The 21,297-nt window shown below is 39.7% G+C and overlaps 1 protein-coding gene across 1 annotated transcript in view; it reads right to left on the bottom strand.

Annotated features, from left to right (window-relative positions):
* Nucleotides 1–21,297, bottom strand: part of NINL (ninein like) — a 1,970,063-nt gene that overhangs the window by 1,492,960 nt on the left and 455,806 nt on the right. The window lies entirely within an intron of this gene.

Here is a 21,297-nt window from a genome sequence, read left to right as displayed (position 1 = left end):
TAGGACCAGTGCTGCAGTATTACTACCCACTGAATAGAGTCTCAAAGCTTTCTAAGTATTCAGGGAAGAGGAATGTAGCTAGAATCTAAGATTCCTTGCAAGCTAGAGCAACCAAATCCTACTCTAGCCCTAGAAATGGCATCACCTTTGTAAAAGTTATGTAGTGAGGATCAAGTAGCAGCATATGCAACAGACCTGGATTCTCGATCTTTAAAAAAGACAACAGAAAAAGCAACAGCTCTAGCAAAAAGCGATTTAACCAAACCCGAAGCTCTTTACCATGAAAGGAATAAAAAAAGGAATGGCGGAAAGATGAATTTAGAAATTGTTTGCTTGGAAACAGGAAGACCCAACTTTATGTCCTGAAAGGAAATGAAAAGATAATCGGACTTTTTAAAGGACTTGGTTTTGTGAACGTAAAATCTCAGTTGTCTTAAAGCATCAAAGGAATACAAATGTCTTTCATAAAGGGGAAAAAAAGATAGGGAGATTACTATTCTACTTCAAATACAGGTTACTGACTAAGGCATAGAAGGGTTAAAATCATGAGCAAAACCCTGCCTTAGTGACATTCCAAAAAATGAGAAGCCATGACAGCTTGCAGTTCAGAAATCCTTTTGGAAGAAGTAGGGGGAAATAACAGGACTGTCTTCCAAGGAAAAAAAAAAAAAAAAACACGTTAGAAAAGCAGTGGAAGCAGGCTCAAAAGTAGGAAGAGTAAACTTTTCTAAGATGTAATTCAGATCCGAAGGAGGAGGGATGAATTTTCTGGGGGGCCTAAGGTGAAACATGCTTTTTAAAAACTAATTCACCTCAAACCATGAAGATGAAGGGTGGATCAAAGGGAAAGCAGGCAAAAACAGCTGACAGATGTGCTTTTATGAAGAACATGCCAGCCATGATTTAAACAGCTCACATAAGACAGAATGATACAAAATACCCACTGATAATGGTCCCAATTATTTTTCAGGCATCATATAAAACATTTCTTTCGTTTAAAAAATAAGGTTTTCTAACTGGAGGTTTCCTAGCCTCCTGTAATACCTATAACCTGTTCTCTGAAAACTGGTGCCTAAAATGGATTCAAGACCCATCATCCAGAAGGTTAGATTCAGAGTCTGGAGATGTAGATGAATGAGAGAGCCCTTTTGCTATGTGAGCAAGTCCATCCTGTTAGGTAACTTGTGATGATTGCTCTGGGCAGACAGAAGACAAGGGGAAACCAATGCTGTTTGGGCCAGAAGGAGATCATCAGCAATATTTTCAGCTTATCTTAAAGGAAAACCTTAAAGACTAATATGGATAATCAGGGTCTATATTAGATAATCGAAGTGTTAATACTTCGAATGGTCTAATATCGACCCGAAAACAGCGAACGCTGAAAATAGCGAAGCTGTGGATAGCCAAATTTTTTCTTAGGGAAAGAATTTGGTTGTCCGTTTCTGTGGCTTCGCTATTTTCAGCACCGTGATGGAAAGTTACGGGTTGGGTTCAGGTAAGTGTGCGATTGTGTGGATGTTAGGGTTAGGGCAGGGTAAGTGAGTTAGGGCGCGTGTGAGGTGAGTGTGCGATAGTGACGGACCTAAGGGTTAAGGATAGTGGATAGATAGTACAGTATGTACAGTTTAGTGTAGGGTTAGATGTAGGATTTTTTTAAGTGTGTGCGTGTGAATTGCTGTTTTTCTTGGTGTGCTTGTGTTGTGTGTGTGCTTCTTGGAACAGTGATTTTTTTCCCAGGGAAAAAATTCGCTGTTCTGAGCTTTCAATGTTTTCAGATTTCGTGGTTAGAAGTTCGAGGTTGTTGTATTCGACGATGTGCTGTTTCATTGAACTGATATAGACCTGATCATCACACAGGAACAGTATTCTCAGCACCTGTTACTTCTTTTTCTTTCTAAATTAGCCAATTTTCATGTTTCTGTTATTTCTGGGTTGTAGTCCTTAAACTCATCCCCCCTCCCCCTTAACGCCTCCCCTTCATATCTGTTAAAGTAGCAAATTTGAGCTGTTTGCTGCTGTGACTGTTAGATCCCAGTATGAAATAAAGTTTGTGTGCTGAAAATACTGTTGTGTGTGATTATCCCTGTTTGTCTTTTAAGTAGTCATTAAAAAGCAAGAAATGATATTTAAACCTAAAGAAAGCAGGTTATATGTGAAACCACGTCAAGTCAATGCACTGACAGGAGCTTAGGGGCTATGATGCAATATTTTAAAGCCAAACACTGCATTGTGGGATACCTGGACTTAGACTAAAAAATCAAGATGTCAGACCCCATGTGGGCAGATTCTGGAATTACATTTAAAAATATAAAAAATTGCACAGAGTCCAAATGTAGTGTTAAAATGTAGGAGATATCAAGACAATGAAATAACCACTTTTTTCAGTCTGACTTGCTGAAGGAAACGCCGTCTTTAATGAACACCAAATAGGGTCAACCAACAATAAGAAAGTGCAACTCAGGAAATCATTGCTCTGATATCTGCAAGATGATTAGAACCATTTTCCAAGTTATGTACATTAAATCAACCAGATTAGCATGTTCAGGAGGAGCCAGTGTTAATTTTTCCAAAACAAAATTAAGATTGCAAGTAGGTGCCATCTTTTCTGTAGGTAAACAGAAATGCAAACTCCTTTTCAAGAAAAGCTCAACAAGAGACTTGCGTTGAAAGGGGATCAGTTCCTAAACCTTGAAAGAGGGGCAAGAAAGGCCAGGGGAGAGTAACTCACAAATGCAAAACCAGTGGTACAGAAACCCTGAAAGAGACCTGGTTCTTAGCGCATCACTAATTAGAAAATAATTCCTATTTGCCAATGTATAATTTACTAGGAGCGGGTTTCTTTGCATCCTTTAACACCTGCTGTACTTCCTCAGAAAATGTCCCTAAAAAGTATCCAAGTTGAATCTTCCAATTTGAAAGTTGTAATTGTTTCAGATTAAGGTTCATCAAACAACCCCAGTCTTGTGTGAGTAGAGCCATTCTGAGATAAAGCTTGTGGTAATTATCCTTGGCCAATTCTACAAGAAGGGAGAACCACTGTTGCCAGGGCCAGAAGGGAGTCGTCATAATGATTCTTCGACAGTCGTCCTGAATTTCCAGAATGACCCTAGAAATCACTGGAAACTGAGGATATGCATAAAAGAACATCCCAGCCAAAGGGCACCTGTTTTTCAAGTCTGTTTGTAAGGAACCGTGAAGCAAAACTTCTTTATCTGTTCTGAAAGGAGTTAAACAGATTTGCTACAGAACCTCTCCACACATGGATCAGTTCCTAAAAGACAATCTCATTCAATTCCATTTGTGAGGGGTTTTGCTCTGAGGGATTGCAGGATGGGTGGTGCTTTGTACTGAATTGCTTCGCAAGCTGCCACTGTCAGCCTGTACAGAGAGGAGAGTACGGTCCCCCATTCCCCTGCTTGTTTATATCTCATACAAATGTGGTATTGTCTATAACTTTGCAAAGAACCTGGAGACCCCAAACGATAAAGTGAATTGAAAGCATGAATAACTGCAAACATCTTTTTCACTTTTATGTGCTTTGGCCAGTCTTGCTTGTTCTACAGACCCTGCTCCTTTTACCCTAAAGACATAACTCCCTATGCACAATCTGAAGCATCTGTTGTAAGGAACTGTGCAGAAGTATTCAGAGAGAAAGGTAGACCTGGATTTAAAGACATCAGAAAAGTCGGAGGGTAAAGGATACTGGGGATCACACTGTCTTCAGGAACAACTGAATTTTCCCCCTACGTAATCCAGCCAAGGGACTCATGAGAATCAGATGCTATAAACTTTATCATTCTCAGATATTCTTCGGGTGAAGCCACTGACAAACTGGAAAATCACAGGAACAAATCTAGATATAGCTCTCCTTATTTTCTTGAGGAAGAAATGCCTTTTGAATGGCGGTATCCAGAAAGCAGAGGAATATTACCCTATGAGAAGAAATTACAGATGATTTCTGAATATTGACCTGGAATCCAAGGTTGAAGAGAAGACTTCTTACTGAAGACACTGAGAAAGACTTGCAAAGATAAGAAAGTCATCTAAATAAGGAAATATTTGAATACCCCCTATAGTTTTTGCAATGGGCTATCACAAGCACTAGACAATATGGTTTATTTACCACTAGAAGGATGCTCACAAAGGGGACTACAGAAAATCGAGAGTGTAATCCACACAAACAGAATATCTGAGAAATTCTGAAATCTGTGGCAATAGGAATGAGATGATAAACATCTATAAAAGCTACTGTTTTTTTTAAACACCTTTACTAAATTTTCACTTAAGGCATCGACAAACAAATTAACAAAAAAGAAAAACCCTAACATTTTTTTCATTTTATATACATTATATAACCTATGCCTATTTTTTTCTTTATAACTATCAGTCCAACATTACAGAATTTGCTCGATTCCTGCCTTCCCTTAAACCTCACACCTCCTCCACACATTATTCTGCATATATTGTTCCCACAATTTCCATTTATTTCTATGCAAGTTGTTCATTCCCTTTTCTGAAGATGCAACTACCATTTCTTTTATCTCTTTCAGAATATTAATTTATTCCGATACAATTGATTTAGACTGATTTCCATCTTCTAGTAATTGCTTTTTTGTCAGCCAACAGAATAAACTTAAAAAGGGCTTGCTATGTCTAGGCAATTCAGATCTTGTATTCCACCTCAAAAGAATTGTTTCCTTCGTAACAGCCACTTGCCCACCCAAAATGCTTGATAGAGCACTCTGTAGGGAGTATTTTAAAATCTGCCTCGGTCTTCCAAAAGAAAATCAAGGACATTCCTTTGACTGGCAACGAGATCCTCATCACCACTAATGTAGAATCTCTTTACACTGTTTTGCCCCACAACTACTGTACAAGAGCAGTTACTGAAGTATACCAAGACCTTTGGAACAGTCCCCCAGATGAAACTGAAATCTTTTGCAAAACTATCAACAAACTTAAAACTCGCATTGCAAGGCATTACACAGACATCAGACAGGGCTCTTTAGTGAAGACAGACCACAGAAAGTTTTCCTTCCTCATTATCGAACAGCTAACCGGAGAGCCATATGAAGGCAAAACCAATTACAGACTAGAAAAAAATGTAACCTGAATGGCAAATCAGGCTCCGAGCCAATAAATATCCTGGCCTAAGCATAACAGCGTCTATTAACTACAAACTAAATCTAAGAAAACTGGACCATCATTTACACCATCGAACTATATCACATTTCTGGATCCCCAAGTTCCCCAGGACTTTAGGTTGATATGGACTCAATGGGTAATTAGCTTAAAGTTCAATTGTCATTCTGTTTCCCAGGAACTCCGGTATTTATGGACTCAAAAGCTAATAAATTAGCAATTCAATCTTTTAATGCTTAATTTTCAACTTTTTATTGTCTTACTTCATACTGTTTTGTCTTTTCTCTTTACCTTTATACCCCACCTCCTATATACCTGACCTCCTATACATACTACATTTTACTTGGTTTTATATTATTTGTTTCTGTACCCATGCTTGTCCGCAACATTTAACCACCACCTATCTCTGGTCCTGCTTTTTATTCTCCCTCCCCTAAGTAGTCTCTCAGGCCCAATAACCTTCCCGCTTCAGTCTTGGCATCAGGTACCAACAATAACGAGAAGTTATTTATTTAAACACTGCCACAGCTTGGTTCCAAGGCCTTTGAACAGCTACATTTGTGGACATGGCAAACACAGCCCAGATACAATGTTTTCGTAAACCTAGAGAGGAGAGTCCACTTTCAATATAATGTTTTGGTTTGAAGTACTTGATGGCTTTGCTATCATTCCCTGGAATGCACCCTCCTATCCAGACAGGCAGATCTGATGAAGCACTGCTGTAACAGAGCTTTTTAACATTTACTGTAGGCTTCACTAAAAAAACATGCTGCTTTTACAACTTGATGATTTACTGAAATTGAAATATTGACAAATGTGTTTTTTTAATATGCATACAATTCAAGTATCCAGGTGAACTGAAAAACTAATGACTATATTATACTGCTCAAGTCTTATTAACAATTTATAAGTAACAATAATGCCACATTCTACTAGGTTTGATGAGTGTAATAAAACAAGACCTGATTTTCCTTATGTTATTTTAGTATTTTGGGCATTATACCAGCACCTTAAGGGTTAAGAAAAAATGGCAGTCCTAAATTCTCAAAGGGTACACCCCTTGACCCCTCCCATAACTGAGGCATGCCCAGGGGGCATAGTTAAGATTACTGCCTGCCTTATATTGTTCATGATAAACTGCAGCTCAGTTGAACACCATCTTAGAAAGCGCTCATCTGAGTAACTGCACTGAATAAAGGACTTATCCAGAATGAATTGTCTCCAAGCTTCTGTCTTTGACTAAACCTAACCCGATGGAAGATTCTCTAACAAGTAACCTTGCTCCCTAACAGACAGACAACAATACCTTTGCTTCACCATGGAAGCTAGCATGGCACCAGTAACTAGAACTGTGCAAAAGAAAAGAGTTCCACAGTGATACTTCTAATCCAAGATGTGACTGGCTCCCACAGCCCTTAAAGGTAACCATAGGATTTTTTAATTTTTCTTTTGGATTTATAAGATACAAAATAATATCTGAAAATCAACTCAACTTTTCTTGATTATCATACCAATTTTATCTCTGAATTTCTCACTCCATTATTTTCTTTGTCAATGGCTCTAAATATAAAGGAAATAACAAAAGGAAAAGACACCCTGAGGAACCCTCACAATAATTCTTCCCTCCAACAACTTCATAGATCCTCCAAATTACTCTTATTATAAATCAGGGAATGCAAATGTTTCCATTGTCCTACTTAAAATCTCAGCTTATTTTGCTGAATGTTTTTTCTGCGTCATGACTCATGAACAACTGCAGTATTTTCTTATAATCTGCTTCTCTATGGATCATCACTGTTCTATTAATGTTGTTGAATGTTTGACCCCCTTCATAAAACTACACTGATCCATTGCCATTCTTTGATCTACTGTAGAAATAAACACTTTACAGTCATGGCTTAAAACTAAAATGGGTCTATATGAAGCTGGATCTGATCGGTCTTTACAGTCTTTAGGTAATACAGCCATCATAGACTTCTTCCAAAATGTTGATGCTTCCCCTCTCTTTAGAATACTGTTAAACAAAATCTTCCAGAGCTTTGTCACTTTTTCCCCTCCTAAATTCCAAACCTCCACAGGAAAACCATTTGTTCCCTAGAGATTTTCCTGCAGATTGATTATACATCACATTTTTCTCCCATCTCTTCCTGTCGTAACGGATGGTCATTGAGCCTCATCTATCTCTAACCTTGCCACAATTAAGTCTTCCATAAATATTTCCATTTGTGCTCGACTTCCACATTTCTCTACTTTACACAAATTTTCATAAAAATTCCAAAATATCTCTTACTACCTCTATAGGACCTCCGGTTATTTTTTCTTGTTTTAGGCTCCTTAATTTTGGCAACAACCCTTTCTATTTTCTGTTGCCCAAGTCATTGTGCTAAACGTTTTTTGTGCTCTGCAGTTATAAAAAAAATAAATAAACAAAAGAGGTGCTTATGAGAAATCTTTCTTAACTCGTGTACATTATTCACCTTCTCCATTTTCTCTTTAGCATTCTGCAGTTGTTCCTCTTCTTCCTCTGTGAGATTTTCCTTATGCTGCAATGCTTTTACCTTTGTCAGACCCACTAAATAATTTGCAGATATCTCTTATTCATATGACCTTCTCTTATTTTTACCTTATTTTTAAACTCCCATTTTCATTTTATCCCCTTCACTAGCTATCACTTCTGAAGACCTTTCTATATTCCCTAATAAATTTTCAAATCTCCACTACTCATTTCTTAAATTCTTTTTTTTTTTTTTTTTTTTTTTAAAGGCGAGTGGGAAAGCACCAGTGTCTCATTTGTACTTCATTGTCCTGCATTTTTATCTCAGATTTTGTTGGTGCATGATGTGAAATAGTTACTGGAGGTTTGTAAAATGTGTGCATAAATGCATATATTCCTATAAAACAATTTATATCCAGTGTAGCCCAGTTACTGTACCTTGGGGAATAATATATAAATTATGTCAAAGTTCCTACTTCTATAATTATGCCTTCCATAACCAAACATTCAGAAATGTACCCTCTCTTTTGTTACATTTTCCCTTCTAGGTTACTCTGATACAGCTTCACTACTGCAAATCAAATTTAAGTCCCCAGCTACATTTCCTACTACACACCAATTTTTTTTCCAAAAAAATTCTTAAGCTCAGTAATAGGAATTTTGATGGAATATAAATATATGCCAGCATCATCTTATTCCCTTGCCAAAAGTACCTTGCTACCACAAATACAACATTATTGTCTCCCCCCTCATCTATTACCATTGGAGAACCCTGAAGCAAATCAGTATTACTCGTATTTTCTTTTGTCCCAGATATTTTGCTGAATATCCACCCTGAAATCCTCTGTCAAATTCACGTTCATTTATTTCCAAATGTGTCATCACCATTGTTATTTGCATGCTGCACTTCTTAATACAACTCAGTTTGTTTTCCTTGCAAGGCTGGTTATGTTCCAAGATAATATAGACAGCATAGCCATTATAACAAAAAGTTACTGTTCCCACCTATTACACATGACACTTTTTCGAATGTGTATTTGCAGCTTTTGTCGTACATGTGCACACTAATGTCTGGCAAGATGATCTTTTATACAGTTGCGTCTTCTTATCTGTATTTAAACCTATAATACATTTTCAAGATTTTTTGTTTTAATGAAACCCTCAAAAAAAAAAAAAAAGAAATATCCCATCCCCTATTACCTTAGGGGAAAAAAACTATGAGCATCTTAAAAAAAATGAAGTTTAACCATGCAGACAGGAACACTTACTCCAAATCAATAGCTGCACCTACAGGCATTTTCCACTGTTGCAGTCTATGTCCCCACTTGCACTGATGTTTTTCTCTCTATTTCTCTCCCAGATGTGAAAAACAGCTTGTATACTTTCAGGAAACTAACTTTTAGCTTTAAGAAAAAAGTATATTGGCTAAATTTAAATAAAACTAAATTGTTCACTGTTCTATTAAAGTATAAATGCTGCTAGGGACGCTGCTGTCTCCTACTCACTTCCAACAATTTCAAACTATTTCTCACCGAACTGTTTGGCATTACACCTTTAAATCTGCACTTCTCCAACAAAGAATGCTCAGAACTCACAAGGATTACCTACAAACAGCTTTTCCCCATATAAAACTAGTCAGTAATTAGAAAAAACTAAACTCTCCAGATGTATGAAATTTCACTCATAGAAGAAAGCACAAGTGCCTTCACCTGCAGACTTCTTGACTTTCACTAAGAAAATTTGCTAAGAAGGAAAAACAAGCTAATATACCTGCAAATCCAAGAAACGTAGCATTTTCAAGGCTTCTATCATTTTTTTCTTATTTTTCAAGCTTAATTGCTTACAAAACGTGTGCACAGCTTAAGCCAATGACATTAATTTAGACAATCACCCTTGTAAAAAGAAATGAGAGAAATTATTATAGTTGTATATATAATATAATCACTGCATATAAACTCTAGCAGCCCAAGATCACAACATATTTTCCTAAATTTGCTTTTGTCCAACCTTTCTTTTCTTGTTATACTGTATAAAGCCTTTATTTCTTACAAATAAAACATACTGGCTTACTTTAATATCTTTAACACATGCAACATTCACTGAAAAGACTACCCCATATTTAAAATACCCTGACTACATATTACACAAAACTGCTTTACTACATACAGTAACATGCAGTTTATATCATTAAATGTTTTATACAAATGATGAGGATGATAACAATAATACAAATAAAACAAACTGTTTTATTTCAATACTTTTTTTCCATTTAAAGTCCTTCTAAATATTAATGACAAACTGGGGAACATGTCAGACTTGTAGGTGGACTGTGAAGCAAAGTGAACAGAAGTCCAATCCTTCTCAGCCACTTTCTCTTTCAAAGCAATACAACATAAATGTGATCAGTGCTTTACAGTGTCCTATTTATTCACTAATTTCAGTGTTGCTGGGCTTCTTTCTCTTCATCTCCCAAAACTAAACTGCAGTTCAGGTCCATGGTATTCCTGAGTCTTCTAGACAGCTCCTGTTCTTTTCTTCTGTCTCAAGCATTATCTTTGGGAACAATGGAAAAGGTTTCACTGGCAAAGTGCCTCTATGAGCTTTACTGTCAGAAGAATGAGAAGCAGAGTTCCCTTCTGTTCGCTGGTTCACTTTTTGTTGGATAAACCTTACTTCATTCTTAGACTGTTCTGCATTTAAAATGGGTCTCCAGCAAACAAAATTCTGAAGACAGCTGGACACAGAAGCTCGAGTCTCACACCTGCCTCTCTACGTTCCCAGACTGATGAGATAAATTTGTTTCTCCTGCCTGGTGTCCAGTGAAAAATCATTTTCCACAAACACTCTGCTGTCTACAAATTTTAATACTTTTCCCTTCTGCTACAGTTTTGTCAGGATCATTTCTTTCCACTGTTATGCCTGCACCTTTACTAATGCAGGTCTTGGCTGCTTTCTCATGGCCAGATTTGGAGCATACATTCAATATGCCCTTTCAATTAATAAATCCTACTGTGGACACATCAGCTCTGTTGCTCATTTGTGCTTTAACACCAGATTCTTTCAGTTTCTCTGATACAGCAGAAAATCTCAGGTTCTCTCTATAAAGCTCTTTCTAGCTCTATTTTTTGAAATAGCTTTTCTTAACAAGCATCTTACTCGTAGGCCAAACTTTTCTTCAATTTAATCTCTGATTTTAGCAGTTTTACTGGTTAATCTGAATTGTTAGGTAACGCTTCAATTTTTTTTTTAGCTTTTTATTATTTGAGTTGATATTTTCCTTCATTGTTTGATTTATTTTAATTACGTGCATTTGATTTGTTTCCTATAAATTACTGGAAGACATTTCTTGTACCAGAACTGAAGCTTGAACAGCTGCAGGATTTTTCCCAGTCAGTGTTTTCACTTTACTTTTTCAGGTTGGTTTTCTTTCAGGTTCTCAAACTTTCTTCTTCGCCGTTATGCAGGCAGTCTACTTACTAGCCTGTAACTAAATTTTACCCAAAATGATAGCTTCACTGGCTCTGTTTTCTCAGTTTCTTTTTCACCTGGGAGAAAGAATAGTTGTGTAAAATCTTACCAAAACCATAGATGTCCTTCTCCTCCATGTTGCAGTATTCTTACTGTGGGATCCTCCGCCTCAGGTGACCCGAATGTTAGCTCCTATGCAAAAGCTTAAGCCTGGTTGCTGTCAGGTGCATGGGACATCACATGCAGGGCCATAAACCAGGGACCTTAAATGTGATGTCTGCATGCACAGACCTCAGAACAGACTGCCCAGTTGAACAGTAGCTTAGGTAGTACCAATGATGCCATCTACCTAGGGTAAATGTAGTGAAGGGGGATAGGTGGATGGGAAGGAATACTGCAACATGGAAGAGAAGGACATCTATGGTTATAGTAAGACTTTACACAACTATTCTATGTCTTTCTATTCCCATGTTGCAGTATTCTTACTGTGGGAGAGTGCCACAGCACAAGTAGGAGGAAGGATGGTGGAAGAAGTTGCAGATTCCAAGAATCTGTGCAGGATTGCCCTTCCAAAACATGCTCTGGCTCTGGAGACATGGTCCAATTTGAAATGCTTGGTGAAGGTATGCACAGAGGACCACGTGGCTGCCTCAAGAATGTTAGCTGTGTCCAGGCCTTTGAGGAAGGCCCCAGAAGAAGCCACAGCTCTTGTAGAGTGTGCCTTGACCCCATGTGTTTGCCCGTCGCAGGAATAACAGAAGGAGATAGTTTTCCTTATCCAGCAGGAGATATATCCAGCAGGAGATAGTTTGTTTGGACAGGGTGCTGGGGTGGAAGGATACAAAGAGCTGATTGGACTTTGATAGCTTTGGTTTTGTGCAAATACAACCTTAATCATCTGTGGACATCAAGGGAATGGAGTATTCTCTCACTGTCATTCTGTGGGGAAGGAAAGAATGTGGGTAAGTGAACAGACTGAGAGGATAGCTCATTGACCACTTTGGGCAGGAAGGAGGGAGTGGTGCACATGATCACCCAATCTTTGTGGAAGATTGTGTAGGGTGGGGATGCCATTAGTGCTTGTAATTATGAAACCCTTCTGGCTGAGGTAAGGGCTACTATTAGGACACTTTTCATGGGCACATCTGCAGAGAATTAGAGCTAGCTGGCTCAAAGGGACCAATTGTGAGTTTTTCTAGTACACTGTTTAGGTCCCAAGATGGAGGAATAACTTTCTTTGGTGGCCTAAGGTGAAGAACCCCTTTTAAGAATAGTTCAACATCCAAACTGGAAAGTAGAGGTGGGTTCGGAGGTAAGCAGGCAGAAACGGCAGATAAGTGGACCTCACTGATGAATATGAAAAATCTGATTTTATGAGCTCATATACACAGGCTAAGACTAGAGGAACATCCACTTGGAAAGGGTCCCTTTGCCTTTAGAGACACCATTTGGAGAACCTTTTCCATTTGGAAACATAGGACCTCCTGGTATTATGTTTCCTGGCTTCCTGCAGGACAGATAGCGCGTCCTCTGTGTAGTGGTGTCTGAAGGGTATCATAAGTTTAACCACCCAGAGGGTTAAGCAGAGCATCTCCAGGTGTGGATGAATGAGAGATCCGTTCTGTTGTGTGAGCAGGTCCATCTTGTGAGGCAACTTGTGGTGATTGCCCTTGGCAAGAGATTGAACAAGGGGGAACAAATGTTGCCTAGGCCAATAGGGAAGTCACCAGCAAGATTCTTGGCATGTCCTTCCTGATTTTTAAGAGGACTTTCTGAATGAATGGGAAGGGAGGGAAGGCATAAAGAAAAATTCTCTTCCAAGAGATTAAGGAGCCCACTCTCCAAGCTAGTGGGATGGGAACCTTGGAGCAAAAAAGCTGTAATTGTCTGTTTTGGGGGAAGCAAACAGATCTATTTGAGGTGTGCCCCACTGGTGGACAATGTCTAAGAACACATCCGCTTGATGGTTGTCCTGGGATGGAATACAGACTGAAACCACGATTGTTGAGAAAAATAATGTATTAGTATTGAAAAAGGGTATCGACCCGAAAGCTTTGCTGTTGTTTATAAAGGTGTTTTTCTCAACAATCGTGGTTTCATTTGCTATTTCCTTGCAGCATTATGGAATACAGACTACCTGTAGTGATATGCTGTTCTGAGAGGCTAACTCCCATGCCTGCATCGCTAGCCTGCAGAGCAGGTAAGACCTGGTTTCCCAGTTTGTTGATGTACCACATCACAGCTGTGCTCTCTGTGAAGACTTGTAGGGGGGGTCCTGGTTGCATGAGAGGGAAAAAGGCCTGCAGGGCTAGGTGGACCGCAGTCATCCCCTTTATGTTGATATGTTTTTTCTGGAGGGAGGGCTCCCATAGGGCCTGCACCTTGAGGCCATTCATAGTTGCACCCCACCCTAGATCGGAGGCATCCATGTGCATGGACTGTATTGGACTGGTGGGTTTCAGGGGTAGGCCTGGGTTCTGTTGCACTTGCTGGATCCACCACCTCAGTTCCGTCTTCAGGCATGGTAAGAAGAGTACGTAAAAATTCCAGAGTGAATTCCAGTGCTGAGGACACACAAAACATTAATAAATAAAATACACACAAAAATAAAAAACAAGAAGGTGAGCGCTTTCGCAGTCTACTGACTGCTTCTTCAGACCTACTAGCACAGTGCATCTGAATTAATTATATACACACCTAACATTAATCAATTACATGGTAAAAACTTGTCCTTCCCTTAAAGTTATAGCCAAATGTCTATCTACAGTACAGCTTATAAAGAAACACGATTACTGTAAAAGTGGACATGTCTTAAGCAAAGATTTTAGAGTAAAACGCTCATGTAAGCCAGGAGGCTTATCTGAATTCACATGCACTATCCACTCTTTTTCCCTCTATTCTGTGAGATTTTTAAACACCCCCCCCCCCCGCCCCCAATTACCCTCTAAAAATCTAACACAAAAAACTTAAAATCATGACCAGTTCCAAGGTCACTAACATGTACTGCTAATTCACTTTTCATTCTTTTATGTCTTACATCATTAACATGTTCTAATACCTTTTCTCTCAGTGTGCTATTGGTCTTCCCTACATAACTAAAACATTTCGCACAGTATGTAAAATAAACCAAGTGTTTTATTGCACAGTCTGCATATAAAGATGCCTCTATCTGGAAACCTTTTAAAGGATGTATAAATAGACCTCCACTATGAACATACTTACAGGCCTTGCAACGCCTACAGGGGAATGTCCCCTGCCATTGTGATGGTGGTTTATAGCCTTCCCTCATGTTTTTATAACATAGTTGTCTTTTTAAAGACGAATTATCCTTAAAACAAACTTGGTGTTTGTCTCACAGCTTCACTTATCATGTTATCTGCCTGCAAAATGGCCCAATTTTTCTTTACTATATTGCAGACTGTCAGCATTACTACGGTAAGTCAATAACAATCTGAGTTTCCCTCTTCTCTAACATCATTATTCTCCCTTCCATACCTAACATCTTCTGAAAAATAGGGTTTCCCGTTTGTGTGACTAGTTGATCTCAGTTCATTAATACACTCATCTAACTCTCTTTCTGTATAGCCTCTCTCAAAAAAAATCCCTTTTCAGTTTTAACAAGGCATCCTCTAACATGGCATCATCATTATGCAGCCTCAACACCCTTAATACCGGACTCTTCACTACATTTCCGGGTATGTGATGAGGGTGCATACTTGTATTTGGTTCACAGATTAGTACTAGGCTAACTGCTCTTGTGGGCCAATTCAAGGCTAGCCAATTACCCCATGTGAGAATCAAACCTTGCACCTTGTGTCTGTAAGGTAAATGCCTTAACCATTATGCCATCTTCCCACCCAAATGTTTTATCTAAGATAATATTTTTCTTACATTTCTTTTTAAGAATGGATGTTTTCAACTCCCCTATAGCTTCTCTAGTCAATTTGACATCTAAAAACTCTATACACTCTCTAGAAGCTGTGTATTTAAACCTCAAAAATATTGTGGTCAAATGTAAATAATCAATAAATTCATATATCAAATCAATCAATCCCTTCTATAAAATAAATTTGTACCACACTACGTGTCCTACAAAACCACTGTTCCTCTTGACAGTCATATTCCCATTTTGCCACTACCAGGTCAGCTTAGCTACTGGCACATGCTCTCTCCATAGCTATACCAACCTTCTGTACATAAAACACATCGTTAAACAAAAACATTTTCTAACACTAACTCAAAGTGTACAAATCAATTCTATCTTCTCATAATTATGTCTAGTTAGTAGTGACCTGATTTTCTCCACTCCTCATAGATTGGGAATCACTGTAAAAAGGGATGTTACATCAAGGGTTATGAATACCAAATCTTCCACCACACTAACATTGCTCATAACCAGATGCAACTCTCTTAAAAAAATCTTGTGTGTCTTTCAACACTGTTTCTTCCATATCTACAATGGGACTCAAACTTTTCTCAATAAAAATTTAGAGGGCTTCTGTGCCCACCCCTTACTGGATACTATTGGTCTCATTGGAGGGCTAACAATGTCTTTATGCACCTTCGGAAGTCCATACAACACTGGTATTAATGGTTGCCCTACATTAACATATTTAAACAAACTGTCTGTAATGATGCCAGTTATCAGCATGTCAAACACAAAAAAAGACAATTTTTCCATGATTGCTTTAACCTGTGTATCTGACAATACTTGATACACATCCCTATCACTTAACATAGCACGCATACTATCTAGATAAATAGTTTTGTCTAAAATCACAATCCCTCTCCCTTTATCAGTAGGGTGGATTTCTATAGATGTCATGGCTTTCAATTCTTGTAGTGCTCTTATTTCACTAGGAGAACGGTTAAAGAATTTTTTACCAAGCTCTTTCTGCAGTGCTTACTATTTCTTTTTGACATACTGAGAGAAAAGTTTCTACAAAGGGGGTTAGTCTCTGGTATAAACATACTTGTTTTTTTAAAAAACATCTCTGCTCTGTGTCTGAAAACTGTAGTTTCAAACAAATATTTCTGGCAAACAATCTCAGATCAATAATTACATCTGCAAAATCAGACTCTCTTGCAGGTATAAATGACAGTCCTTTCCTTAACAGTCTACATTGCTCATTAGTCAATGGAATGGAAGACAAGTTAATAACTACTTCGTCGTTCCTTTGATGAGAGTTGTTACCTTGTTCTGTTGTAAATCTGTTGAGTGCATCCTCTGCTTGAGGCACCTGCATCTCGACCGACTCTTGGATCTCCCTTTCATGAAGTCCTTTGGTAAGGGAGCAGCTCGGACAGAGAAAAAGACACTGTCTGTTCTGTAATCCCTCTGTTACTGTCACTGTAAATGTCAGTGCCATTGTTGCTGGTTGTTGCAACTTCCTCGGAATTCCTGCAGGTTCAGATTCTCTTAGAGGGGCATTTACATCCACTGAAGTGTCCATAGTTATATTGTTAGAACCAGCTTCTTTTGGCCATGAAAAAACATGACCCTTGCTGAAATCAGAGAGATCTCTCTGAAGTTTTTTTAAATCTGCAACCGGAGTCTATTTTCAAAATTAGAACACTTTCATACAGTCTCACAAAGCTGTCTCTAAATACACTAATCATGGTGTTTCTTTATATGCTATACTACAGATAGACGTTTGGCTATAACGTTAAGGGATGGACAAGTTTTTAACATGTAATTGATTAACTGATGTTAGGTGTGTACATAATTCAGATGCAATGTGCTAGTAGGTCTGAAGAAGCAGACAGTAGACTGCAAAATCACTCACCTTCTTGTTTTTTATTTTTGTGTGTATTTTATTTACTAAAGTTTTGCGTGTCCTCAGCACTGGAGTTCACTCTGGTATTTACTAAAGTTTTGCGTGTCCTCAGCACTGGAGTTCACTCTGGATTTTTTATTTATTATTTGAAATGCATGGTCCGCTGGAGTGTACATTACTTATCTGCTGTTTTTTTGTTGGTATCTACAATGGTAAGAAGGGTACCTGAAAGTCCAGGGGGTGGCTGTGTTGTGACCACACATTTTTCAGGTACCACAGGAACTTCCTCATGTGCAGCCTGGCAAGTGGCAGCATAGGAATTGTGGCTGCCATAAGGCCTAGGAAACGCATAAACTGTCTGGCTGAGAGGTGGGCGACCAGGAGGTGGCCCTGGAAGTGATGGACTAGGGAGGATACCTTGTCCCGAGGAAGGAAGGCCTTCATCAAGTTGGTGCTTATTCCACATTCCAGGAAAGTTTTGTCCTGTGCTGGAGTGAGGGATGATTTTGCTAGGTTGAGGGCGAATCCCAATCTCTGGAGCAGGGACATGGAGAACAGAAGGTGATTCCTGAGGGTAACTTCTTCTTCTGCTAGAATGAGAATGTCTAGGTAGGGGTAAATTTGAATGCCCTTTGTTCTTCAGTAGGCTATTGCTGGGGCTAGGCACTTTGTGAAGACCCTTGGTGCAGTGGATAAACCGAAGGGCAAGGCAGCAAACTGAAAGTGTGAAAAGTGTCCAGCAAAATGTAAATACTTTCGGTAGTTTGGGTGAATGGGAATATGGAGAAGGAATGCCTCCTTCAGGTCCAAAGTGGTCATGAAAGCGTTGGGTGGCAATAGTGGAAGAAGGCTTTGAAGAGATAGCATTCTGAAGGAAGGGACCTTCAGAAAGAGGTTTAGGAAGGATAGCTCTAGGATGGGCCTCCGAGGGCAGCCTTGTTTTCCACCAGGAATATCCTGGAGTAAAACCCTCTCCATTCTTGCCCTGGGGGAACAGTTTCTATGGTCCCCTGGGCAAGTAATTTTTGGATAAATTGATGGATTAGGTGAAGCTGCTTTTTGGGATGGAAGGGGATGCCTTGTGGCATGGGTTTTTCCTGCCAGGACATGAAGTATCCTTTTTCCACTACTGCCAGAACCCATCAATCTGAAGTGACTTTTTTCCAGAGGGGAAGACTATGAGAGGGAAAGATGGCTGAGGCAGTCACACATTGTTGTTTCGGTCTTGAAAGGGCTGCCTGGTGGGAGGCAGCCCTTGGGGAGGGTGACTTCCTGGGCCCTTTTCTAAGCCTTGAAGTGGTGGAGGTGGCTGGAGCAGGGGTTCTACTGACAAATTAAGTTTTTGCAGGGTAATTCCTGTAATATTGAGGAATTGGGGAGACCAGTAAATATTTTAGGTCCTGGAGCGCCTCACTTTTTTTCTGGTGTTTTTTAAACAGTTCAGTAGACTGTCTGCAAACAGGAATTTGTTGTCCAGAGGTGCGCCCAATATCGTCATTTTAAAATCTTCAGGAAGGGGCTGTGACCTAAGTCAGGAGTATCTGCACAGAACAGAAGATGAAGCTGCAGACCTAGCAGAGGCCTTAGCTGCATCATAGCTGCACTTTATGGAGTGTGGCAACCTGAGATGCCATAGACGGCTTAGATGCTACCTAAAATTTGTTGGGAGAGTCAAGGATGGAGGAGAGCAAGGAGGAGGCCTGTGAGACCAGATCTAGTGTATACGTGACCATGTGGGTCTTTTAATTGATAGCCCTAAAGGCTAATGTAGAAGAAATGCATATCTTTCTGCCTAGTCTGTCCATGACCTTGCTGACCTTGCCTGATGGTAAGAGGGAGGAAGAAGGTACAACTCTGGACTGTTTGTCAGGGGCCACCACAATGACTAAGATCTGCCAATGGTGACTGAGGAAATTGTGGTCATCAGGGACCTTATAAAAGTTGTCAGGTCTTTTGGGAGCTGCTGGTTGTGATTCTGGTGTCTTTGATGTTGATGCAAAAGCATCCAGGTAGACTGAATCACAGGAGAGATAGCCAAGGGGGAGGGCGATTCCATCTGGAGTAACTCAAAATACTTTTTGAACTTATGTCATCTGAGTAGCATCCCACTTGAAATACTCCCTTATTTTATTGTTTCCCCAAAGGCAATGTCTTCAGGGAAGAGTCTCCCTCTAGGGAGTCCTCATCTGGGGAGTAGTAGTCCAAGGAGGACGGTATCTGAGAGGAGTAGGTGACCGACAAAGAGGAGGAGGAAGAGGAGTCTTCCTTCTGGGTGTGAGTAGGAGGGATGGAAGCAGCTGAGGCTGGCCTGGGGCAGAGGATAGGCAATGTGGCAGCTGTGGATGCTGAAGGCCTAATAGTCATAAAGGCCTATAGCAAAGACTGGGAGAAGGAGTGCCAGTCTGGTTGCTCCTCAGAGGACGTAGATAGGTGCTAAATTTTTTGTTTCCTTTTCAGAAGATTTGATTTTGCGGAGACCGAGGGCCTAGTTTCAGAGATCTGGCCTGTGGGATGGATGCCTGGTGGAACCTGGTTCCCCTTAGACTTTGGCCGAAGCCGACATTGGAACTACCTCCGAGGATGTGATTACCGGTGCTTAAAAGGTGGGTTTCCCTGACGATAGTCGCTAAAAATGCCAGTTCCAGCGGATGTCCCTTAACCCCCAAATCGGTGGCTGGTGGGACGTCTGACAGAGGGGCAAAATTGGTAGGCCTTGCAACTTTGGCCTTCTATTTAGGTTGCACCACCCTGACGGCAGACTGGATCCATACATAGGACTAAGCGTTTTAACTTCTGGTTCTTGAAGCAAAGTTTTAGGGCTGCTGGATGACTACAGAGAGTTTTCAGTACAAATTACAGGCAGATGCTACAGGTGGTGTGGTCATGTTCCTGGCCCAAGTAGAACAAAGTTCTTGGGTATCTTTGTGCAGAATTTGACATCTGTACCTACATTTCCCCTTTCTAGCAGACATCGGCCAAGAAATAACAGCAACTACAAAGCTCAAGCAAAAATAAAGGGTTTTCTCAATGGGTTACTTATCTTTAGACATCTTGAAAACTGAGGAGTGAAGCGATCGTACTGGCGTTCGACTGCGGCTGAGAAGTTCCATGGTTTGTGCACGCAGACATCACATTTAAAGGCCCCTGGTTTATGGCCCTGCGTGTGATGTCCCATGCACCTGGCAGCAACTTGCATAGGAGCCGACATTCGGGTCGCCTAAGGTGGAGGATCCCACAGGAAGAATACTGCAACATGGGAAAAGGACATCTGAAATTTCATTGTTGATCAATGTGCAGCAAACTTTTAAGTTCTTTGTGAATACTCAGAGCTGTGGATAACTTAAATGGTAATACTGAGAACTGACAGAGTGACCCAGACACACAGAATCTGAGAAAGAAAATATCTAGAACTAGTCTCCAGGCAAGTTCCTTCTTTGAAATCAAAAACAATCTGAAATAAATGTCTTTGTTCCTGTGGCCTAAAGACACTGGATCTATTATTCATAGGGTTATCGTGGACTTGTAAAAGGAAATATTGAGGTCTTGTGTCTGGGACAGAGTTAGAGATACAACAGCGAGGGAGGGGAATGCTGATATAGTCATTCTTAAGGTGTAGATTGTTCCCTTTTCTGAAAAAAATCCCAGTGTTGTGTTAATGTTGATCCCCTCCTGCAATACCTTCTTAGCACCCTACTTGCCAAAAGTAGGCAGGGACTATTTAGATAGTTTTCTGAAATGAGCAGAGGAACTACTTGATTTATAATGGGGGAACCTGAAAAAAGTTTAAGTTTAACTCCCTGAACTAATTTCCCTCTTTCATCATATTGTTTGCAAACCTGAGTATCAAAAGGACCAAACAACTTTTTTTTTAATGTAAAACAGTTCAAAATCTCAGGCTTATCTGCAAACGTTTGGCATACCTCCTACAGACAGCAGCAGTGACCACAGACATATCGGCACAATTATATACACTCCCTTAGGGCATGTTTAGAGAGACCTGAGGAATATTAGAAATAATGGGATTCAGAAAGGATTTATCCTCTGAAGGCAGATTAGTACAGTATTCCCTTAAAGTTTCAACACAACATAAACTTCCACAGATGGTCCTGGCAACTGAAAACTCTAAAAACCAAAATGTCTGAAAAGAAAATTCTCTTTTCAAATCTAACAAACACCTTACCCTTCTTTATCCTGTGGGGAGGGGTTAGGATTTACCAAAAGCCTATTGCCAGCTGACTCTGAGGCAGAAATGGCTGCAGGATCAGATCAAAGATGAGAAAACATTTTTTTAGCCTGTGAAACTCAAAATCTATCTGCCTTTTTACAGACTGAAGACTGGGAACCAGGATTATTGTGGGCAGCATTTAAATACATCATCCAAGGCTGGCAAAACAGGAGCAGTAGTATGTGGAACCT

This window comes from Protopterus annectens, chromosome 1.part2 (genome assembly GCF_019279795.1).
Source record: "Protopterus annectens isolate FY-2018-M chromosome 1.part2, PAN1.0, whole genome shotgun sequence".
In the NCBI taxonomy this organism is placed as follows: domain Eukaryota; kingdom Metazoa; phylum Chordata; order Ceratodontiformes; family Protopteridae; genus Protopterus; species Protopterus annectens.
The sequence above is the reverse complement of the archived record's forward strand: the minus strand, read 5'-3'. Positions and strand labels throughout refer to the sequence as shown.